A 24,961-nucleotide genomic window follows, 5' to 3' on the forward strand; every position below is an offset into this window, starting at 1 on the left:
ATCCAGTGCTCCTTTTTCATATTTCTGCAATTAGACAAATAATTTTAGTTTTCTCACTATAAAATGTTGGTTGTGTCTGACTTGAAACAAAATGTTTCACAAAATGTATAACGGCTCTCTCCGTCTTTAACCCTACCATGACCAGCAGGATGCATTCTATGAAACTGTATCTCAGACAGCGGTAGGTCTTCTTTACACAAAACAGATGTGATCACCATCTGTTGGCAGAGCCTGGCAAATACGGCTCTCTGATTTATCCTGCAGTGTCACCAGTGCAGTCTTCAACAAGAGTTAAAAAGAAGAATTTATCTTATGAATCTGTGTTGTCTTCTAGCCTGAGTTCCAGACATAGTTGTACATGCCTCTAAGAAAAGCAAAAAAAAAGGGCAGTTCATGAAATGGTTAAAAAAACAAAAAACTTTTTTTATTTGTAAGTGGGATTTTGGATGGTTTGCAATCTTGGCAGGAAGATACTCTCTGTGCTCCTGTAGAATGTCTTGGGATAAGACTTCGCTCCAGAAACTCAAATCGTATTCCACTGTAATGCGTTCTGTCAACCGAAACAGGGCACTCTCGCAGATATATCGACCAGGCCCCTGTTTTTCCCTCAAGACATCATCTTTTTTATTACATTTTGTCCCAAATGGGAGTCTGACTTGGGGCTGAGACTCCCACACTGTCTCTCTTGCTATCCAATATGGGTGTGTGGACGTATGGAATAATTGCGCTCCAGGCCTCTGGGAGAATTGTGCGGAGACAGGTTAGGAGAATTGAAATCATTTTTCTTCATTTTGCCCCTGACGTGATGAGGTTTTTTTTTGACAAATAAAGAAAAAGACAAAGAGGGGGGAAAAAAGAAAGAATTTGTATCTCTGGGGCAGCTTTTTCTAAAGTGTGATTTAGAACACTTTTTTATCCCACTCAGAAGCGACTCTTTGCAAAGAGTTACAGTAGTATGAAGGGGCATTAAGGACAAAGGCTAGCAAGATACAGAGAAAGCCAAAACCGATCTTTTCGATGTGCGGCCTTCTTTTTTCTGCGGGCTTCAAGCCACTCAGTCCTCACAACAGCATGCCCTAAGACAGCAATTTTTCAGACAGCTGCCTCTTCCACTGAAAGAGCAGAAACTCCAAGACTACATAGCCCTCATACATTTTTCATGGTCATCTCCTGCATACATGCCATCTTTATAAATCATTTAGCCCAGAATGTCTTATCAGAGGCCTTAACTCACTGTCCTTGACTGTAGTGTTGACAGCTGGTTCAAACATCGCATTAAAGAGCCATCGGATTCCAGGTACCTTCAGACTTCCAAAGGCATGAAGTTCAGAAAGACAATTGATATTAACTAGTTGCTGCTAAAAAAAGACACATTTGAAGCATGCTACTGTGCGATACAGGTTACAAGACAAGACTTAAAAGGCACTCCCCTGTCTCTTTTCACCCTAACATCCCTGTATCAGTGGAGTATGAGACATACCTACATATTTAAGAATGAAGATGGGCTCGGTATGCTAATCCTGTTTTATCTTGGAATCACAATCCTCTCCTGGTAGCGACCAGCACAGCTGGATACTGGTTCAAGGAGCTTCATGAAATTTAAAATTTGATGCATTGAAATCGGAGTAAAGTGACAGGCTCAGGGGATGCGATTGGTGACAGGAGGCATAGATGGATTTTAAGAGCCCGTGTCAACCACAGTTCAACAGCCACATAGTTTGAGAGACAGGGGTTCAGATGGGATTGGAGAGGGTGCAAAAAACCAACACCCCTCTTCCACAACTCTACATGTCCAAATCTCAGAGACCTGTAGATCAGAGATGGGAAGATGGGACTGATGAATGCAGTTCGACTGTCATGGAATGCCACCTGTACCTGTAAATGTGTAATTTCATTGAGAAGATGTACTAAAGAAGTACAAGACAAAGGAGGCTCTGGAACCCTTTCATTTACAAATCAGTGTGTGTTGCTTGCATTCAGGCTTCACCTTGGTATCAACAAATCCAACTTTATGAGGAAGGACAACACCCAGTAAGAAAAACCGTGGAGACCTGTGTGTGTGTGAAGAAGACAAGCATGGGAGACGATGGCTGAGCCAGCTAGGCTGAGGGTGAGGAAGTCAGGACCTGCAAGCAGAGGGAGGAGTGACCAAGCGGCAGCTGTTCAGGTGGAGATGTTGCGGAGGAGCGATGCAGAAAGACAAGAATGAGAGAGGTGAAGGAGAACTTGTTTGCCATGATTCCTACCAAATTTTCACTTCAATTTCCATTTCTTGGAAGGAAAAAGGAAACTTCATAGCTGGGATCCATGTCCTTTCCAAAACATGTTTTGCAAAGTGAACGTACTGTAGCTACATAGTCATACTGTGCACAGGTGAGCCATTAAACATTTTCACACTGCGTCTCACAGTGTCTATAACTGAGCTTTTACTGGTCTGTGGAGTGACACAGCTGTCGATTATGGTCAGTTATGCACTGCCACTTGTTGAATCCTAACACTGATGACCTAGTCCACATTCAGTCTAGCAGGATCTGCAGAATAAGACTCCAGTTAAGCCACAATGAATGCGTGGCTCAGAATGAATGAAAACCTCAGTCTTCAACGTTTTGTATAAATTTGCTGTGTGTTTAGCACAAATACAAGAGCTACAGAAGTCTATCAATTGGTCTACAGACATAATGATGACACTTATACATGCTCTTCAGTTAAAAAAAACTATTTAAATCAAACTACACCTGTCTAGTAAATGAGAATATCTAATCTAACTGTAGTTTCCAATTACAACACCTGTAGTTTGCAATTACAATAAAGAACTGTTGCATGAAATATTCAAATTTGTGATTATGAGGCAGAAAAAAATCCACCTCATGAAATGTTGTTAGGAACAGCTATCATTCATTTCCTGCTTAATTTTTTTAAAAGAATTTGGGAAACCTTAATTAAAAATGCAATAAAGCAGCTAGCTCACATGAATGAGTTACTGTTCGCATTTGTCTTTCCTACCTTCAAAGTCACTGTGTGCACACAGCTGAAATAAATAGGAGGATGACGAGACTTGCAAGACAGTACATGGCAGAAGTATTTTGTAAGCCGCTTATGGTATCGGGGTGAATCAAAGCATGCTGCACTGAAAGGACTGAAAAGGTGTGCAAACTTTTGTCCATAATCTCATCTGTTGTACCCACAGCTGCTCTGCTTGTTGCGTACACAACAATGCGCTTCACAGTACCATGTGTTTCTGCAGAAAGAGGTGCCTGCCTGCCTGCCAAAGCACTGCCTCAGGCCTCCCCAAACCATGTATTTTGCATTATGTATGGTCTACATTGCATCAATAATTCAGATAGGACATTCAGATTTTGCTGGGGCCTGTGGGACTCCAACCCTCTTCCTTTAGTTTCCTAAACATCCAGGGCAGGACTCTGTGATCACGACCCAGTGGGGTTCGGGGAGAGAGAGGGGAAAGGATGGGTCGGGGTGAAGCAGGGGGTCGGTGGGCGCTGGGGCAGGGGTTGAGGGATTAAGGAAAATGGGAAGAGGCAGAGGAGTGAGGTTTCCAAGTACAGACCCTACTTGTCCTCATCTTACTGACCTCCCTCCTAGGAGACTGCAGGTGCGGAGCCTTATGCAGCTGAGAAGAAGAGAGAAGACGATAATTGTGGAGCTGGATCCTTTACTCTTGACATTTAGCAGGTCCTGGGGTGCTAACACAGTTTTGACATCCAGCTTCTGCACTGCTAATAGACTGCAATGAGTTTAACCACATGGGGACACATTGGGTGGAGGGGGGGTGCTCATCAAGGTCAACTGGCACCTGACATGATATTGGTTTGAGGCAAAATCCAGGGCTAAGCACGAAAGGCACAGCAATTAAATTCAATGGGGTGGACAGGGAAAACAACATGTAGATCTGATGTTTGTGACATATATTATTTAATGGAATTGGAATCAGACACCAGCACTGAGCCGTGGAAGAAGGGATTAGCAATGCATAGAAGGGGCTACTCCACGTGCGCTCCGACCACTGGTTTGGAATGAGGTTTGATTAGCAATGAGCGCAGACTCGCAGAAGCACCCTTCTTTGCCCTTGGGCTCTCTCTGGAGATGAGCTGTGAGTGTCAGGGCTTGTTAGGGCACAGGAGGGGAAGGGAGGAGGGGAGGATGGCTCTCACTGGGTACTGTGGCTCTCCAGGGCGAAGACAGGACAGCTGCCTGCTCAGAGCAGTCTCAACACATTACATTCAAACAGCCCCTCACCAACTCTGTGGTCTCATTGACAGGCAAGGAGCTAATACACAGCAGGTCAAGCACACACTTAGCGTTTCTCCTTACGATTGGTAACCTTGATCACATCACATGTTTCACCATTCATTTCTCTTCTTTTTCCTCTGCTTTGATCAGACCTTGGTTCTCTGCTTAAAGTTCGGGATTTGGGGTTTGGGACCCAGCTGACTGTACTGCCTCTGCTTGAAGGCTCCTACTCTTAGCTGAATGAGTCTCAAGAATTCCACTGGGCCATGTTTAGGGACTCTTCTCCTTTCTCCATGGTAAAGAAAGAAAGATCAACCAAAGGAGACATTTTGGTAATCTTTTACATATCCAAATTTGAGTCCACAGCTCCCTGACACAGATTCTGAATGCATGATGGCCGGTTTTCAACTGAGAGCACAGTGACTCTATGAAAAAGAAACTGGAGGACCTGTAAGTTGCATGTTGGTTGTTAGGGTGAAGTTTCAACTTATTTTCAGTTTCAGTCTTTACTCGTTGACTAAGGAGGAGTCAGCAATAGAAAAGGAAAGAAGTGATTTATTGAATTTGTCGCAATTTAGAGAATCCAATGTATTCCGACTCACAGCCTTATCCACGCTGTCCTTTAAATCTGAAGACAAAAGGACAATTAATTAGGAAGAATTCAACAGCATGCATCTGTAGGAGGGTTTAAATATCTTGTAGAATCCGTAGAGCAGTCCCTACAGGACCTGCATTGTGAAAAACTGTTTTCTGAAGAGCAATAAAACAGAACAGAAGATGCATTTGTTCTCCTACAGTGATTCATGGTTAAAAGAAAGAAACAAGTGCAGTCATTTCTTCCCAGCACAGAGCTTTTGAAAGAAGTTTCCCTCCCAAAAAAATAAATAAATGAAAGAACAGAAATCAGACTGATAAGTTGTGCTCCGAGCAGATATCTGAATCTGGAAAGCAACTGCCATGATTTAAAAGAGAAGAGGGCAAAGAAAGATGCCAGGCCCGCGTCACGCAGAACGGCCCTGCTGTTGCTTCCAAGATGTTTTCCGAATGGCGGCCCTCATGTTCTCCTCCGCTCCGCAGCCGGCGAGCTGGAGTGCGTAGCGGGCGCGTTGATGAAGTCGAGCGCTGCTGCCAAGAGCCGCAGCAGAGCGGGCAGCTCAATGCAGAGTCTGAGAAACGGCTCGGCGTCACGACCCCATCCCACCCCCGCCTTCTCCGAGGGTAATGCAGCAGAAAAAATAGTCGATTGAAGGCTCACCGGGTGTGAAGACATGAAAAAGAGGAAGACACTCAATGCATTCCAATAATGACACAGTCGGCTGGCTCCTCTCTGTGGAATCAATGGGCGCCTGGAGATACTTCATTGCCTTACACTGTATCGACTCCCCCATAGACATGTTATAGAGTGCTCGTCTGGTGCTCTGCACTGCTCACAATTCCCCCTGCTTTGTGCAACAGACAGGCATCATCTTGCTACTTTTGGTCATTTGCTTTTTCTTTTCCCCACAAGCCGAATCATTCATTAGAATGTCAAAATGTATATGAGATCACCTAAGCAGCTGCCACAAAAACTGCTAAAAAGGACTGACAGAGCTCAGTTTGGAAACGGGAGACCATTACACCCAACTCATTTGCTCCTTTTCATCAGTTTTAAAGTCCCTGTATGCAGAGGACAGTGACCATGAGCTGCAATAGGGCATTCATGTTTCCAACATCAAAAGAGGGTGATTTTTCAAGTTACAGTACAGTATCCTCCAAAAGCATTGGGACTACCAGCCAAAACCGTTATTTTGCTATACACTTTCCAGTTACAAATTGCCACTGATTTTTCCAATAACACAAGCATCATGGGCACAAGTGGTGGTCACACTCCTATTCTATATATACAATATACAATATATAGAGTGTCATTCTCTGATGAAAATCATTCCCCCTGGTTCATTTGTACATGTGCTAAATGCCACTCATTTACAATGCATGATTTTCAGGATACTGTTGTCTGAATAGGTCAACTAAATTCAAAAGCACCCTGTATCTATGTATTATAGACCAAAAAGACCAAGATTCCCAAATCAAAAATACCCTGCAGATTACAGACTGGAACCCCCATTGTTCAGGCACGCTTACATGTATAGTAAATAGCTGGCCTGCTTTAAGCAGAAATAATAATGTTATTCATATTTTCCACACCATAATTTCAACTGCAAAACTCCATGCTGAGCACCTTTGATTACATATCACGTCATATCATGTTGATTGCATCAGGGGTCTCTTTGCTTTCTTTTTGGGGCTTGGATTGCAATTTCTTATTCTTCTGCTGAGAGATAAACCTTTTGATGCTCTTTCCCAACTCCTGAACTGCGTGTTTAAACATTCTGGGGGTTTAACGAGGAGACCTAGCTAATGGAATCACACCTAGATCACAGCTGCTCGATATGCAACTCTTTTATTCAATTTCATGGCATTTGCTTCAATCAGTTTGCTAATTATGCAGCTGAACCAACTACCAATCCATTCAATATTTAAAGGAGCTGGTTGCTATTACTTTGACAATGGGATGGATGAGAATAATAACTTTGGTCAGCATATTAGAAATGCTATATATATCCTGCGGGTTACTGAGATACTTCAGTTAGGAATATGTTTTAGTGCTGAATGATTCACATCAAGTGCTTGGGATGATTTCAGACCTAGAGAAGTATGCATTTCACTGTCCATTGTCACGTTTAAATGATGACCATGAAAAAAATGAAATAAATGACGATCAACAACAATTTTAAGATTCGTGCTATTTTTCTGACTACAGCTGAACTCTGTTTTGCAGATCATCAGCGCAATTTCTCATGTTAAATTCCCCACGAGCCCGTTTCCTGAATTCCATCTATATTGTCGGCCATTTCTCCTAAAACAAAACAAACTACAATCAAGGAACAGGGTTTTAAGCATTTTAAGGAACAATGGGATGAATTAGAAGGCGAGACAAAAAAAAAATGAGCCAAGAAAAAAACATATCTGCGTATACCATACCAAAACAAAAGCAAAAATAAAATAAGGGAGCTCCAGTTTGAGATGGAAAGTTTTGGGGGAGAGGTGATGACAGGGAATGGCCTGGGGGGAATGTGCTTTTTTGATTGGCAACAGGATGTACCCCAGAGCAAGAGGTACAGGCACCCATCAGTCAAACTGAGCTGAAGTGCAAGAAGGGGAGGAACAATCTGGATTGAACACACATTCCAGAGCGCCTTTAACAGGCCTGCTTTCCGAGAGCCAGGAATCTCACATTCACGGTGCATTTGTTTGTTAATGCCAAACCTGTGGACAAATTGGCACATGTCAAGACAGAGTTAGCATGCTGCTCTGGCACAACCTACCACCCTACATTTGTGAAGTGCCAATTAGAAAAAAGGAAATGCATCTTCAGAAGCAAATTCAGTTTCATGTTGTGAAAAAAAACATCACTTTGAATAAATAGCTCAGCCCCTTGGGTAACTATGTTGAAACATCTAAAACTTGTTTTTCATTTGCAAAATCACACAGTACCCTCTGTTTTGCTGATTCTTTATTTTGATATTAAAACACATTCTAAAAATAAGCAACGATATCTTCTATTGGACAAGATTTAAAAAAAAAGCCCTAAACATGCTGTTATTTTTCAGCACTCGGCACAAATAACTTCAAATATCAAACAGACGTTTCTAACAGATTTCCTCATTTTTTTGGATAGTTTGGATAGTTTTGCTGCATTTGCTGGTTTAAAATTCCTATAGAAAAGAAAAAAAAAGCCTTAATCTATCCCCAAGTGTCTCAGTGTTTTGTTCTCCTTGACATGCAACAACCTTCTCGGGTGGCAGTAATGTATCTGTATTGGGAAAACGTGATGTTTTGACAGGCATATACAGAATAAAACAGCAAATATTAAAAAAACTCAGGATCAGCTATTGTGCATGTCATGTAAATCAATGTCAGTTCTCAAACATGTTGTATGTCCTAAAGCATACCACCATAACAATGCACAAATACAAAATCAAAACCATTACTGACTACATATTTGTTTTCCGTTTAAACACGACGTGTCTTACTGTTTGGGAGAGTGGGTATTTGGCAGTATGGATGATTTTTTAAATTCAATTGCAATCAAATCAGTCCGATTTGGATTTACTGAGCTGCCTTTATTCATGAGCTCTGCCTCAATGTGCTTGACAGAAAGTTAAATTCAGGTAGATTAGACAAATAGATACTTAAAAATCACCTTCACCCTTTTTGAATAAAGGTAGAAAAATGTCGAATATAGCAACAGACCGGTTTTCACTTATTTCACAATATAAGGGGATAAGGCCTTTCGTTTTAACAGTCAGTCGTTGGGTTGGCATTAAACAAAACAATGGAGCCCCGGAGAAACAGACACCTCATGCGTTTCCCCAGCTACCACTGTTCCGTCTTGGGTGTTCAAGATGTCCATTAAACCCAACCCTGCACCCCATATGCTGTAATACAAGCACTCCAGCAGACGAGAGAGAAGAGCCCCAGATCGGAGAGAACGTCTGGAGGTGCCCCGGATTAAAAGGCCGTAACCCAATTCCAAGATGGAGAGGGAAAGAAAGACAAGTCTGCTCGGCAGTAAATGCTGCAGTAAAAAGTTACTGTACACTTGCAGCCTCACCTGTCGTGCATTCTGAGGCTTCTCTACATCTCAGCTTTCACAGAAACTAATGAAGTTTGCAGACTCGTTCAATTGAATTCTGTGGGCCCACTCTGAAGCAACAGCCTGCCTTCATTATCTGCTTTACCTTCAGCCATATTACTTCTCTGTTAGATCTATTAATGCTTTTAAAACTGATTTTGTCTTAAAGCGGCTTGAGATCTTTGTGAAACTGTGTTAATTTCAAGTGGTACTAGATGATAGATTATTTGTGGTGAAGTGACTTCTAAACCTAGATTTTTTTTTGTGTTTCTCTGGAATGTTTTATCCAAGCCTGAATAAATAAACACCATATCGCATCTGGTCGGAACACAACATATTCGTATTCATTATACAGAAACATCGTAATACCTCATTTAGAATATGGAGCACTATTTTGGTTGCCAAGATACAAAAAAAAATATTTCTACTCTGGAATTGGCTCAAAGAAAAGCAACTAGATACATTCCTGTGCTAAAAATATCCTACTCTAAGAGGCTAAAAGAATTGTCCTCTTTTAGTCTTCTACAGAAAAGACTACAAAGGGATCTGCTACAAGTATTCAACATCCTCAACGGTATTAGCAAAAACAAGCCAATGGATTTCTTCAGTATCAACACAAAGAGGAAACAAGAGCAAACTACAATCACGTGCAATTAGAACTGAGAACAGGCAGCAGAGTGGCTCGGTAGATAGCATTGTTGCCTCTCAGCTCTGGGGCCCAGGGGTCAACTCCTGGAGGACTATCTGTGTGGAGTTTGTATGTTCTCCTCGGATTCACCTGGGTTTACTCAGGGTGCTCTGATTTCCTCAGAGTCACAGGGGAGGCTCCGGCTCCCCTGTGACTCTGAATTGGAAGAAGCTGTCAGAAAATGAATTGATATATAGACACAAGAGCATGGAGCACTTTTTATAAAAGGTTTGGGAGGTATAAACCTAGCTTCCTAGCTGTAGAAAGTGAACATTTGAGTGGATGATATACACTTTATATCAATCTTATATATCTCCTTTCACATCTGAGTATATGGAATCATCCAATCCACACATTTACAGCACTATTTAAAAAGTAAGAAATGACCCATTGATTAAGTATATTCCATGAGTATACCAGACAGCTGAATCCTTGCAGGTGGAGTGGAGACAAGAAAAGAGAAAACATATGCAAGAACGTGCAAACTCCACACAGATGGCACCCTGGGGTTATCAAACCCAAGACTCGAGAGCTGAAAGGCAGCAGCACAAACCATCATCAGGCTGCTCAGCATTAAGTTCAATGAAAGAAATGTGCATGTCCACTGCATAAAGCAGGAAACAGAAAGAAGAGGTCTAGATATGATTCATCACATGCTCTTCTGACCAAACGATGCACCCTCTTGAACACAAACTGCCTCCTTCCCTGGTGATGCTTCAGGTGTGTGTTCTATTTGCGGTGCACAGATGTCTCTCCCTACTCTCTTCCACCTGCTTCCAGCACCCCTCGGCACACCTCCTCTCCTGCCCTGCTGAACAGTGTCTGGGTCCTTCCGGAGCTACATTCAGCCTCAGCCAAAAGAGGCTGTGTGGGCCCCCCAGTGAAGCCCCGAAGGAAATCCCATCTCTCGCCACCCCAAGTCCTCAGGAATAGTTTACGGCGTGTGGGGCGATCAAAGACTGGGCAGGAGTCAGAGGTCTAATAAAAATAAATATTTCTTTCTTTGCAGGCCCATCTGGAAAGGAGCTGCTCTGAGAGTTCGGTTTGGAGGGGGCTGGGGGGGGGTGCAGCTAACTGTGAGGCAGTGTGGACTTGTGGTTAGAGCAGAGGGACTAGGAGAATAGAGAACCGTTAAAGAAACGAGTTCAGCCACAGCCTGGTCTGGTGAGCAAGTAAATGTAGTTTTCTAAACCAGGTCTTACCGAAGCTATTACACCCACCATACATTACTACCGCAGACAAATATTTTCCTGTCTTTTTTTTACAAGAAAAAAAAAGCAGAAAATAAAGCTGAAAAGGGAGATTTATTTTAACGGACGTTCTGCTTTTTGCCCAACTCCCACCCCACCCCATTCCTGAAAGACAATTACCTGCCAAAGCCACCATGCTGCATGCCAATCTGTTTGATTCGTTTTAAAAACGACGGGGATTTGGTTAATTGCATTTAATGTCAATTACACTCTTCCTTCCTCATCGTTGATAACCAAAATTGAGATCTTATTTCCAAAGCAGACAATATCTGATTGCATGCATTCTACACAATTTCCAGCTTAGACTATTCACCCATGTCTAGAAATTCCAGCTGCTAAGTAGGATTCTAACAGCTCAAGGCAAGGCAACAAGATTGGAAAATTTATAGCGGTTCCACCTTCAAATAACTGTTCTGCCTGGGCAATGCTATTTTGCTTTTCTTGGATACGTCCATGTTCAGAATAGCACTGGAGATCCCTTTTAGAGAGTGATGTATTGTTAGCTAACACCTCCCAACAGAAGAAACAAAAAATGAATTATAAAGGTGGAGATGGTATGAATGACTAAATGTTTAAATGTTCATTCCCAAGTGCACATGCATGTGCAGTGAAATAAAATCCTTCAATGATGGTAAGCATGTCAGTCTACAAGTAGGAGGCGCTGTGGAGCAGAGCTGACTATAAAATCATGTTAGCTTTTTGATGGATGAAAGCATGCAATTAACCCTGCCCCTACCACAAAAAAGTAAAAACAACAAACGAGCTGGCATAAATATTAATCATATCTTAAATATTAATTTAAAAGTGACATTTGCATCCTTCTTTGATCACATTTGTTTGACACTCCTTTCTTGTTTCTAAGATTCTTGCTTCTTGTCACTAAAGCCGATGAAAGATTTATGGCGGGCCTCTGGAGTTTCTACAGCCCAGGCCTGTTCCGGCAGGTTCATGCAGCAGCATGTGTAACATCCAGTGCAAATGACAGGGTGGAAAAAGAAGAGACTGGAGAATTTGAACCTTAGCACTGATCTCTGGCTGTGGCTCCCAGAATTCCACGGGTCTAGCTGCTTGGTGAAATGGCCTTCCAGAGCTCAGGTCCTCAGCCCACACTCCTTCCTGGGTCCCTGGTCTCGCTACTATCCCATACTGCCTTCCTCAGGTTTAGCCATCATCTCTCACTCACTCTAACCCACTGCCTCTCCCAGTCTCTGCTATAGCCAGAAGGCCACAGTTCCTCCACTCCGACCAGTACAACACCCTCACCAAACACCTTGGGTCCAGTGGAACTGTTCCCCCAAACCCACACACGCATCCCCATCATGAACACAACCTCTAAAACACAATGTACCGTTTCCTCACAATCTGCCAGCTTGAATTCCTAAACTGCGATGCTAACTCGCCTACCACTCGGCTCAAATCACGGGAACTGGGTTTCTCACCTCCAGGCCGGAAGGTATTGTGAGCTGTTTTCAGCACCTTACAGCTGTTTAGAAGGTATAAACCAGTCCGGCTAAACGTTAAGAGGATGGGGTTATCCTGTTCCTCCAGGTGCTTCTTACCCCTGTGTGTCCCCCCTCACAAAACCTTAGCCCTCACCTTTGCTCTACCTTCCCTCCCTGAGTGAGGCCACGCTCCATCAGCAGCCTCCTTCCCAGTCGCTCAGACCAATCAATTAGGTGACGTCGTTTTCCAGCCCCTCAGCTCTAACCGCTGGGCTGCTCAACTCCCTTTTCTCCGATTCACACCGGCTCCCTCTATCAGCTCCTGGGAGAATTCCTATATTGGCAGTCTTTAGGGCTCAGCGTTTAGCTACACTATATTTAGAAATACTCCCAGCTCCCTCCAACCCCCTTCAAGATATGCAAGGCGCATGATTTTTTTAAGATGAAAGAGCCATCATATGACAGGAAACAAAGAACTGATACGCATCTTAAATCAGTTAACTCAGCAAGCGATATCATTGTAGATATGTTTCTGCTTCACTGAATAGTATATACTGTAGGACTGTACGTTTTTGCATTGTATTTCCGTGCTGGAAATAACTCTGTTCTACAAACACGATTGCACTTTGTGAATGTGTTACGTGCAAGCCGTTAATGAAGATCTCCTGCATGAGACCATGAGTATTGCTTTCTGGTTGGATCTTGTGTTTTAGAAAAATCCAAAAAAGAAAAAATGAAAAAAGATTTTCATGAAAACTAGTGTTTGTGCCTCAGTAACCTATGTTTAAAAGTAAAACAAAAAAGGCTTTCCAGTCCAAACTAATGAAAGTGTGTCCTAGCCAATAATAAAAAAATCTATTACAGAAAAAAAGGCTTTTTAAATCCCATTCATAAATACCATCTGATTAGCTTAAAATTTAATTTTATAGGAAGACAAGCTTTTAGAGAGGCTTTTCTGTGATCTGTTGCAAAAAAAAAGAATAAAAGATACCCCCGCTCTCTTTCTACATCGAGAAAGAGAGATTGAAATGAATAGGTTGCCAAATAAATTGTCAAGACAATACTTATGCATCCACACTGCTGTGTTTCCAGGACAGGCCAGCTTCAGTTTTTGGGAGTCAGGCTGCATTTTTTTCCTGAGGTCTGTAAAGAAGTGACAGCACCTTCAAACTATTAATCTTTGACATGTGCTGCTGCAGCAGGGCATGTCAGGGCTGCTAATAGGCTACAGACATGAATGGCAAAGCCAGGTGTACGCGGCTGCCTGGGTCCTTCATCTTTCCACTTTCAATTCCCCCACTCCCATTGCCTGGCTTCTCCTGGCCTTGTCATAAAGAATAAATACCTACCGACTCTGCTTTATCAAATTCGCCTCCCAGCGGATGTAATTAGGCAGGTGATTGACACTCGTGTTTTTTATCATGTTGACTTCAATAATGTCAGAATATTAAAAGGATGAAATAGAAAAAAAGGGGTTATTTGAAATTTGTCCCCCCCCCAAACACCTCCTCCCCTCTTGACTCATCTCCAGTTCAGAAACCCCACTGATGTTCTCCGAACGTGACATAAATTGGCTGTTTTGTGTTAAACGCAGGGTTAAACGACCTCGTCTCTCAAATCTGCAAAGCAGGTTTCAAGAAAAATCAAACTGATTTCTTTTCAAGGTTTTTTTTGTATGGCTTTAAGGAAATACCAGCTTATATGCGAGAGATTTAGAAAGCAGGCAATTTTTCAAGAAATAAAATCCATTGATGGACAGCGGGCGCTGTGGACATCTGTCCCAGTCTCACTCCTTTTTCACATTTATTTAGCTCTGTGTTTTTAGGACAAGCTTCCTTTATTTTAACACCAGTAATTAGCTGTAACTGGTGACCAAGAATCTGAAGGAACGGCTATTCCCAACGTTTAGTCAGCGTTTCCAGCTGGTGAGATTTTGGGGGATATTGGTGACCTGTTTCTGCTGTTGGGAGATTTTTCAGGTTTTAATTTTCACCCACCGCAGCACCATGACCATTGTGAGAGTGGAGCTCCCACACACAATCTCCTCTTCAGTTTGGATCCTTTGTGGCAAAAGGGCTGAGCCCTCCAGTGCTACCAACTTATATACACACTGGTACAAATAACACACACTGATTGGCACACTTAACGAGGACAGCTGGGGTAACAGGAAGGAGCTATATCCATGCACATTGCTACTGTTCACATTATTTTCTGAACCTGCAGCTAAGGGGAAGCATATTTTATAGAAGCTGGGGTTGCTGATGAGGTGTGGGAACACTCCTTAAACCGGACAGCATGAACACACAAACTCAGGCCTGTCAGTCACGTGGGACATGATATAAGAGGAGAGCACACACACATAAAAATCCAATGCCATCAATAACCAGAAATCGGTTTGTGTTTAAACATGGGGTGCAGCAGAGCTATTCAATTCCTCTGAAAGCAGAACAGTGTCAATTATGAGCAGCGCCTGCTGTTCACCAGAGAAAGGCTTTTATGAGGAAAGCAATCGATGCCAGGACCAGATGAATGGCTAATGTACACAAGTTTTGTTTAACTGATGTGGGCCGCATGCATTTCACTCATCAGCAGGCTTGAGTGTGCGTGTGTGCTGGAACTTGAGTAAACAGCAGAACTGACAGGTCAATAATCAACATTATCAATGCTCAGCGTCACCCCAGCAAAGTCCTTGGGGTTTGAACTTTGTTTAGTCCAACAGTTCTTCGGATCAATAAAGCAGCAAAGGATATCAAAGCCCCATGCCTCCTTCCCAAACCCCTTCCCAAGACACTTGATCTCTGGTTCAGTTCAGAAAGAGAGGAGCAACAAATCATCTGAATTTAGCTGATACAGACTGATTTACTGTGAAGTGTGTGTGAAGCAAGCTCAAGATGCAGAATCTCACCCAGAAAGTTCACCCAGAACTTTAGAAAAGTAGTTCTGCCCAGCCGTTCACCAGCTGCATTTCCAAAGCTGATTTTCTTCTGGGCAGTCTTTCATCCGTGCATTTTCTAACCACTTTACCCAATACAGAATCATGGGGCAAACAGAACCTCAGCAAGGAACGGGTGTGAGGCAGGAAACACCCTGGATGGGCCGCCAGTCTATCGCAGGGCACACACAGACACAAACTTGCGCTCACCTCACTCACACCAGAGCCAGTGTTTGCCAGGAGCCAATTAACCTATTGCACCAGTGTGTCTTAGGACTATAAGAGATCAGATCACACTTTACTGGCCATTTACAATTTCTTGTATTAGGAATTCGTCTTTTCGCAGACCCCAGCTTGCTCTCCATGAGACACACAGACAGGGAGAGGAGCTTGGGGTCAGAGCGCAGGGTCAGTCACTTATATGGAGCCCCTGGAGCAGTTGGGGTTAAGGGCCTTGCTCAGGGGCCCAACAGAGTAGGATTCCTCCGCCGGCTGTGGGATACGAACCGGCAACCTTCCAGCCACAGGCGCAGATCCTGAGCCACAAGAGCCACCGCACTGAGGGAAGTGGAGCACCAGAAAGAAGCCCACATGAACACAGGGATATCATACAAACTCCATGCAGAGAGAACCCCAGGTCTAGTGTTGAACCCAGGGCCCCAGCACTGCAAGGCAGCAATGCTGACCACTGCACTACCCTGCTGCTCTTTCAGTAGCTCACTCACATCCCAATTCACGGGGAAAAAGAGAAGTCTATTCGGTGTGACTCAGCTGACTGTGGGAACAGAAACCCGGCAGCACGGACAAGGCTGACAGGACACCCCTCTCACTCTGTGCTGCAGGGATGAAGATGAGCTGGAGGGAGGGGGGAAGTGTGTGTTTGGGGGGGCTTATCAGGCGAGATAGTTATACACAAGAAAGTGTATAATTTGACCTCCTTCAGAACATCTGTTTTATCTTAAAAAAACTCCCAGAAACAGTGAGACAAGATTCTTCAATAGATAAATTAGAAAGAATGCAAGCAAGTGAACAGCGTTCTGTGATTTGCGACGCGCCCTGTTTTTATTCAATTAAAATTTAATAAAACTTCATCATCATCATCATCTTTTGTGACAGAGGCTGTTTCTGCCATTTTTCTTTTTCTGTTCGTTAGTGTTCACGCACAGAGAACCCATTTAAAAAAATGAAAAGAATTATGTAAATGTGTACAATTAAAATGAGCATTGAGGTTGTTTTTTTTTTGCTTTAATTCGGCCTCTTGTAGGCTAAACTGGGTTAAAGACGTGAAAAAGACAGCCCTCAGACTGTGCATGCATTTCACTACTATAATGAACAAAAACACGATTTTTTCACTGTAAGAAAATAGGAGAGAAGAAAAATCTGAATTAAAGAACAAAAATGCATCCCCTAACTCCCCCGTCAGTGTTTAATCACAACTTCAAAGTGTAATTGGCTTTTTCATCCATCCCTGTAGAAAGTAATGTTAATGAGGAGAGACAGGTCTTAAGATTAATTGGGTTTCTTTAAAGTCTTGGCTTGCCCTCGATAGGAAGATAGCCTGCACATGTGTGAGTCATTACCCAGAGCTGGGCTGAGCCTGACTCCAGGGCTGGGAACACTTTACTAGGCCTGACTGCCAGAAGACGAGCTCCAGCAGGACACTCTCCTCAGACTGCTGTCCCAGAGCCATTCAAAACGATTAGCCCCTAGACAAACAGGGAAAGGCCAGAGAGAACACCCCTGCGGCCGCTACACACAATCCTTTGTGAATGCGCTCAAACGGCAAAGCCACAGTTTCCCAGATTGTCTCCTTCCAGAAGTAAGCTCTGCTGTTTGCGGGCAGGCCGCAAGGGGTGTTGACAATAAAAAGGAAATTCAGCGTTGAGCTGCCATTGCGCCTTTCACTCTAGAGAACACAGTCAGCCTGTGTTCAGACATTTTAAATGGTTCAGTCTTTTTTAGCATCAAAAACATGACCGTGGCACAAATAATGTTTCCTTATACACAGAATAGCCATTAGGATCTACCTAGATGGTTAGGTTTTACAACAGTCAATTAAAACTGCAAAGTTTAATGAGCTGCCGACTCTTCATTGACAAAGGAGCAAAGATTTCTTCTTGTGTCACTACCTCCCAGATGTGGCTGGAAGGTTGCCGGTTCATATCCAACGGCCGGCAGAGGAATCCTCCTCCGTTGGGCCCCTGAGCAAGGCCCTTAACCCCAACTGCTCCAGGGACGCCGTATAAATGGCTGACCCTGCGCTCTGACCCCCAGCTTCTCTCCCTGTCTGTGTGTCTGTGTCTCATGGAGAGCAAGCTGGGGTATGCAAAAAGACAAATTCCCAATAAAAGAAATTGTATATGGCCAATGAAGTGATCTTATCTGACCTCAGTATTAGTCCGCAGCTCCAGACCTGTTAACTCAGGTCAGGTCCTACGACGAAGCTAGCTCAGCGACTGGAGAGGATTTCAAGACCCAGGCCCACATCAGCCCAGTGCCAAAGCGTCTGACACCTATTTAGCTCCTGCCATTGGGTTTGTCTTTCACCAAGGTTAGTTATCAGCCTATAGTGCCGTCTGTTCACGCTCTGTTAATCCTCTTTATCACCCACTGCTGCCAGCCGCTGTGGGTTTATCTTTCTCCCAACCTTTCATCAGCTAACGTGACGGGCAATAGATGACAAGAGGACAAGGCTTTTTTTTTGGGGGGGGAGGGGAGCATTCACTCACAGGGTGCACTCTGGTGTGTTTTTTTTTGGGCTTGAAGGTGTCCTCATCATGATTAGAATGGCAATCAGCACAACGATAAACAGACCCCAACTCTCCCGGGTTGCCAGAGACAGGTGATGGGAGATTAGTGTTACGTTTCCCATCACCTCCTTCACGTTGATCAGCTCGGCTGGATCCCAGTGGTCATTTAGGCGAGAGCGCGAGCACGCACGCATTCGCCTAAATGCCACCAGCCCGGGCTGCTCGTCACAGTTCAGGGGAAGAAATGCGTTAAGAATCACAGCACACTCTTCCTTTCCCAACATTTGAACCCACGCCTAACACAAACAGTTCAGAGCAAGCAGCTGCAATTAGTTTGATCTCATTATATTCTAAAATTGCAAGAATGTACCAGACAATGAACCACATGAACAAAATAGCGAGCATGCGAGGCACTTCAACTGCTGATTAATTCACAGAGGAAGCAGTAACATTAGTAGACTGAAGACAAGTCATTTTCTTTCCTTCTTGCAAAACTACAAATTGCTTTTACAATGCCACTGTGAAGCACAGGGGGCTGCTGATGTTGCCCTGGGCCAGTTTTCTTCATTTTTTACACTCCTGCTTATCCAAAACTTCAAACACTCAATCGCAGAATATTTAACATTACAGGAGACAAATGTCAGAACCTTTGATACCAAAGCCAGTTTCTTTAATGCTCATTATAAATGACGGTGCTTGTTACCTCTAGCAATAGAGACAGAATTAGCTTGATGGAGAAGCATTGTAAATGTGCATGTGTGCAACAGTGCGATATTTCAGAATGAAAGTTCTTGGCAGTCTTTTTTTTTTTTAATAGCATTTATTTTTTTCCCAGCACCACAATCCCTCATAAAAGATCGCAGTCTCCACAATATTTTAGTCGCCAAATGCTCAGGAACAATCACAAGATTCCAAAGCAACTGTAATTACTGTAATAGGATTTTAAGCAGGAAAAACAGAATAAGGTTTGCTAATGGTCCATTCCTGCCAGCTGCTGGAGAAAATGCACCTTGTGAATTTCCTTAGGAACCTCAGACCAATTTAAATGTTATTAAGTTGGTAAAGGAATTTGGACTTGTGGGTTCAACTGGTGGCAGTAAACGCGTCATCACTGTGATGAAAATCCTTTTTATAGCATCTGAAGTTTCCAGATCTTTCAGTTTTCTTATTAGAGTTTTTTTCTGTGGGGTTAGCCTGCTATTTTCACTCACATTGCCATGTGAATGGACGATTCCAGGCCAAATTACATTTGAAAAGGATTTGTTTTTGTCAAAGATATGTTTTGAATACATGCTACTCCCTCTGTACAGGGGGAAAAGTCACTTTGTCACCTCCCCTGTACCTGCTCTGTGCAATGGGATGGCAAAGAAATGCAGGTGACATTAATACCAAGCATTTCCATGAGAATTCTCTTGTCTTCTCTGTTTGAATGTATGCTGTGGGCTCATTTTCCTGGCCATGTGAACTTGGCTACCAATGACTAATTCTCTAAAATAGTCATTGGTAGCCAAGTTCACATGGCCAGGAAAATGAGCCCACAGCATCTCTTGACTTGAACTGGATCTAAATCTTGACGTTCAAAAACACAAACAAGATAATGAACTAACTGAGCGTGTAATCCAGAACAAATGGTGTCAATGTTCACAGAACAAGCAACACACGGGCAGCATTTAGCGGCTGTATAAAGGAAAGGATACCCTGAGATGAACCAGAATTGTGGTTCAGTACCGTCGCAAAAAGACACGATGACCTGATCCTGCACATCAAACAAGTTAGACCCATGAGTACATCACTCGGCGCCCCAGCAGGTGTGGAAGGGGCTGTTTCCTGATGGTGACAGTTTGCGAAATTTCAAGTGTAGTGGAAATTTATGCAAAAGCAGCTGAACTTTTATAGTTGGCCGCTGAGTGTCGAAAAAAAGAAAAAGAAATAATTAAATTTTGTGACACCACTTCTGTTGTATCAAACAAACAGGTCAAAGCTTAGGAGTGAACTGTCAACAGAGTTTTAGGAACACTTCAAATGAAACTTATTTTGTGAAAGCTACAAAGGGTGAATCTGTCATCCACGGGCAGGTTGTTGCTGGTCTAGGGTTTGTTGTAATTAAAATCATGGACCCGTCCTGTGGCGATCATGACTGAGCTGCTCTTGTTTTGCTGGGAGTTCATTTGAAGGCTTTCCTCTGAAAGCACGAGCCCAGCAGTGTGCGGAAGACATTGTACAGCCAGAGTTTTCATGTTAATAAGCCTAACCTTTCTTGCTCAAGTAGATTAACCAGCTTCAGCCCCACTGAGTCACTGCAGGGTTTGGTCGAATATAAACTGAGGTACACACACGCACAACGCTGAAGGCAGCTCCATAAGTACAAGTCTATAAACTACTTTCTTGTACTGAACAAGGCTTTTAAAAATGTCCATTTCACTGCCCCCATAAAATCACTTCCCCAGCGCAGATTATTCTGACTGGCTCTGTGCCCTTGAAGCAGTAAATGGATGGTTATTATTTTACACACAGAGGTACAGTGCCTACAACAATTATTCAACCAGAGATACATTTATTTCCTCCCTTTTCCCCATAATGAATGGGAATGTTACAAAGGAAAAAAAAACTACTGTTTAGTAGGCTATATATTCAGGAAACCAGTAAAAAAAAAATCAATTTTTCTCCAATATTTTCAAGCCTTGATTTTGTGCTCCAATAATTAATCAGGCTGGTATCCTTATCCATAGGAACATAGCTTTTTCTTACATATAAATCCATAACTGACCTCTTCGCATTCCCCAGTATATGTGTACATTCATGCAACTGTCTGTAATACGACATTGCTGAAAGTAAGGTGCTAACACTTTGTTTTTAACCATGTTGTCCACCTCTATTCTGGGCTGAATAAAAAAAAAAACAAGTTGAAGCTGTCCCTATAAAATAAAATAAATCAATATTTCCATGACCCTCTTTACCATAACAATTAACACAAGCAACTGAGCAAGTGGCTTGTTTATGATCATACAGTCCATTAGCCACAACCTCACATGAAACAGCTGCGATAGTTCCCTCTTTCTCTTATTTACAAGACACTACCGAGACAGCTGACAGAAATTTTACATGTCAATTACTTTGTTCCGTAATATCCAGTTAGGTGTTCTGGGATTCCTCGAAGTGGGTTAATTCTGCTTCTGGTGGTACTAAAATGAAATAAATTAAATAAAAACTGTCAATGGCATGCTGTTTTCTGCAGCATTCTGGATTTTAGATGAGCACGTGTTTTTAACTGGATCTGAACCCTCACTTTCAACAAAACCAATAGGACATCAGGTTTGTGTTGCTGCAAAGAGCACTCGAAGACTGATCAATACACACTAGAGCATCGTGAAGCCAAACGGAGAGCTAAGCTTCAGCTGGATTATAAATAAGTTCTCTTTTTTGTTCTGTTTTATTGATAGTCCACACTTTCTGACTGACAACAGAGCAGTGCTTCAAATGAAAATGGGAGATGGGTTACTTTAGGTTTTAGCATTATTTCAGGCTGATGCTGTTGGTTGGGCCAGGCTAATCAAATGAGCCCTATGCACCATCAGAAGAGTTGCCATGTATTATTACTTTGTGTGAGGAAAACTGTCAAATTCTATCATTTTGATACAATCAGCACAATCTGTGATTTGAAGAGGATTTATTAGAATCCCGTTAAAGATTCTGGGAAATGCTGTTTTGGCAAAATATATATTTTGTTAACAAATTCATTTCACACGGATCTGGATATCAATTGGATATCAGGATACCAGTTTTTAGGGCAACTTAACATGAGCAGTCTCTTGGTCAAACACCTTTACTGAAAACATTGAATATTATATTACACAAAAGTTGATCTTGTTTTAATAAAAAAAAACTCCTTTTCTCTCTCTCCTTAACCCGAGGATTAATACCAAGTCTTACCACATTCTTCAGGTTGCCTTTCTCAGGACTTGAAATATTTGCAGTTTTATTGTTGTCTGAATAAGTATTTCTATAATTATGAATTTGGCCTAAAACCGTTTTGTGTAAAAATGATCATATGCAAAATAAAAACAATACTTTAATATACCCACTAAATACCTATAGGTAACTTTTTCTACTGATAAGTATAAATCAATAAAGCAAAGCGAATTAAGTACTGCATGGATAATCGTTGCAGACTGTTTTATAAATGACATAATGTGTTTCTCTAGGACTGCAGGGTTTAATCAAAGCACAGAGTCAACATGTCTTTGAAGTTTCTTGTTAAGCTGTTAGCAAAACAGCATTGTCTTAGAACTTTCTAAAGTATATATTTCTTTTCAGGAGTTTATAATCTCATCTAAATCAGATGCAAATATTTGTTTTTTTTCGTCCCCAGTTCCTCGGTCTGTATCTATTTAAATGTAAATGAGCTTTTTTTTCCCCAGTCGATAAGACCTGCTTTCTTTTTTAATTTTTATTGTGACTGTTGACTTCTACTGTACTTTGTGCATATCTGGATTTTGCATTTAACAGTTAGCTATTATGAAAACTAATACACATCTAAGCCCTTCATTAATGCAGATGACTACTGTTCCTTATTGTGTGCAAGTATCAGATTCACTGCACATATTTTCCTTCCAAGAGAGCTCTTAAAAGTGGCACCAACCTCCTACCAAGATTACAGGTCAACAGGGGTTCGCCTTCAGGTGACCAGACCTTCTGCCACATAAGCTACATTACCAACATTAAGACTCTTTGTAATGTAAAAATGCCCACTTCAATGTTCCAGTTACTGCTAAGGACATCCAGCTATTTTAATTGCAACCTCTTACTCCTATGTTACATAACAGACAGAATGTGGCACCTGTGGAATTACAAAGGCTGGAATTAAGGACCGGCATCCTTGTTCTAATTCTTCTTAATCTCTTTGCTAAGGTACACGGTTACTGTACATGATTCCTGTATATGATACTTTATAGGTGTTGCGTCTCTCCGAATGCTAACTAACCGAGTATTCCCTGCAGGCAGCTCTGGGAGTCCTTTGTCCCCACAAATTATGTCTTGTGAGGGAAGAGTTGATACAGGGATATCAAACAAGGAGAAAATTAAAAATAAGTAGCCAAAGTTGCATGCCTTGTGGTCACTGTGTAGACGTTATTACTATTTAAAAATGATGCTCGCGCTGATCTTTTGGACTTCTGAATGCAATTAGCACTACCTAGAAGAACAGAGGATTAACAATGACTGTCCCACGTCCGTTTTTTTTATCTATCACTTTATGGTCGAAAACAGCAGGACTTGTACCAAGACATTATGGCAGCAACAGGACTCAAATCACAGCGGATTAATATACCTGCACGGTCGGGAAGGCTCCGAGTTTAGTAGCAGGGGTAGCCGACTGGTGCTCCTTTTCAAAGCTGCTTGGAGTCTTTAACTGTAGTGAAAAGAATTAAACAAATGAAATTATTGTCATCGCTTCTCGGCGGTGCACTGTCAGTTCGGGGAAACTATAAAATACTATATTCTACAATCTTCGGCGTGCTCTTGTGCACCGAATTGAAGGCAGCTCATGTGGAAAATTGAGATGCAGTGCTGTGCATTAACGGATTGATAAATAACTGGAGTTGATCCCCGTCCTTATAAAGTATCCATTAATTTCAGAATTTAAATCCCCTCCCCCCAGAGTTATTTCTATAAAATGTCATTTATTTTAACCTACAGTAGTTCATGAAATTGATTTTTTTTCTCCCGCAGATTAATGACTTATTATACCAGTGCTATTAATGAAGGGAGAAATTACTTTTCTACATTGCTTGTATTAATTTCTTTGGAGGGACAGTCACACAAATATGCTATTGAAAATGAGCATCCCCAATAAATAACCTAACTTAGCTTCTGCTTTTGAAATAAAATGAACCCGCGTGTTAAAAACCGCCGAAGCCCTGAAGGGAATGTGAAGACGTGAACGCGGTTTTATCTTGTGGCGTTACTTCTGCCAGATTTTGAAGGCATCCGTGAGCAAGTAGCTTGGTGCCCTTTCCTCCACCAGATCTGTCAAGTGGTGCTTGTTTGCAGTTTATTTTTCGAAAGGTGGGGGGAATGCAAGCGTACTTTTGGAAACGTTCACGCCGCAGATCAAGTTTCTGTGCCTAGAGCTCCCTCATTCATTTAAAAAGGGAGGACATCTGCTTGCACTTATCTGGGTTCTTCAGCTCACAGATAAAGAAAAGTTCAAAGATTTCGAGCAAAGCAGCTGAAAGATAAAAGAGGACGAAGGACCAGAAGGTAAGCGACCAGAATCTTTGTCCAGCTCGCCTCAAAGGCGCTGGGACGCCGACGGCCATTACAAGCGCTCACCTCGAGGTGTGTAGGCGCCCTTTACCTTTCAGTACTCGATATTCCGTTCTCAGGTCATTTTCATTTTCCGCTAACCTCCCCCCCCTTCTCTCCTCTGCTGTGCATCGGCACAGATGGTCCTCATTAATAAAGAAAGCCAGCCCTTCACCCTCTTGTGTTCGAGTGAGAGAGAGAAAAAGCTCTCCTGAATGCCAATCAGCTGCCCGAACGCAGAATCAATTAGCAGCAGATTGTCTCGCTCCCGCTAATTATGCTAAAATATGTGTTTAAATGAAGGAAATTAACATTGCAAACAGAATGTATTGTAACTGTTTTCCACTGGGCGACGTGTTCTGCAGATAAAGAAAGGGGGGTTTGGTTTGTTTCTAACACAGGGGTTGCTCATAAGGGCTTGTAAAGGCTAAGTGAAAGGGGAGGAGACTTCAGGAAAAAACAAGCTTTTTATTAGCCTTTCAGTTCACCGGTGCACAGCATCTCTTTTGAAGTGGGCACTTTTTTTTGTGGGAATGCATAGGAAGATTACGCACTGTTCCGTTTGCGAGTCTCTCACTCAATGGAGCAGTAGGCACATTTCAGCGGTTCGCCTTTCTCTGCGCTCCGCAGTCACAGCGATTCTGCTATTTCTCTTCTCTCCTTGCCTGAT

At 42.5% G+C, this 24,961-nt stretch overlaps 1 long non-coding RNA gene across 1 annotated transcript; it reads right to left on the reverse strand.

Moving 5' to 3' along the window:
- Window positions 1–21,051: 21,051 nt before the first annotated feature.
- On the reverse strand, window positions 21,052–24,402 carry LOC107079665 (uncharacterized). The gene is made up of 3 exons (XR_001480597.2): window positions 24,319–24,402; window positions 23,315–23,395; window positions 21,052–21,170 (listed from the first exon to the last, which is right to left on the reverse strand). It is a non-coding gene; the product is annotated as an uncharacterized lncRNA (long non-coding RNA).
- Between the last annotated feature and the right edge of the window lie 559 nt (window positions 24,403–24,961).

Source organism: Lepisosteus oculatus, chromosome 29, assembly GCF_040954835.1.
Source record: "Lepisosteus oculatus isolate fLepOcu1 chromosome 29, fLepOcu1.hap2, whole genome shotgun sequence".
Classification (NCBI taxonomy): Eukaryota; Metazoa; Chordata; class Actinopteri; order Semionotiformes; family Lepisosteidae; genus Lepisosteus; species Lepisosteus oculatus.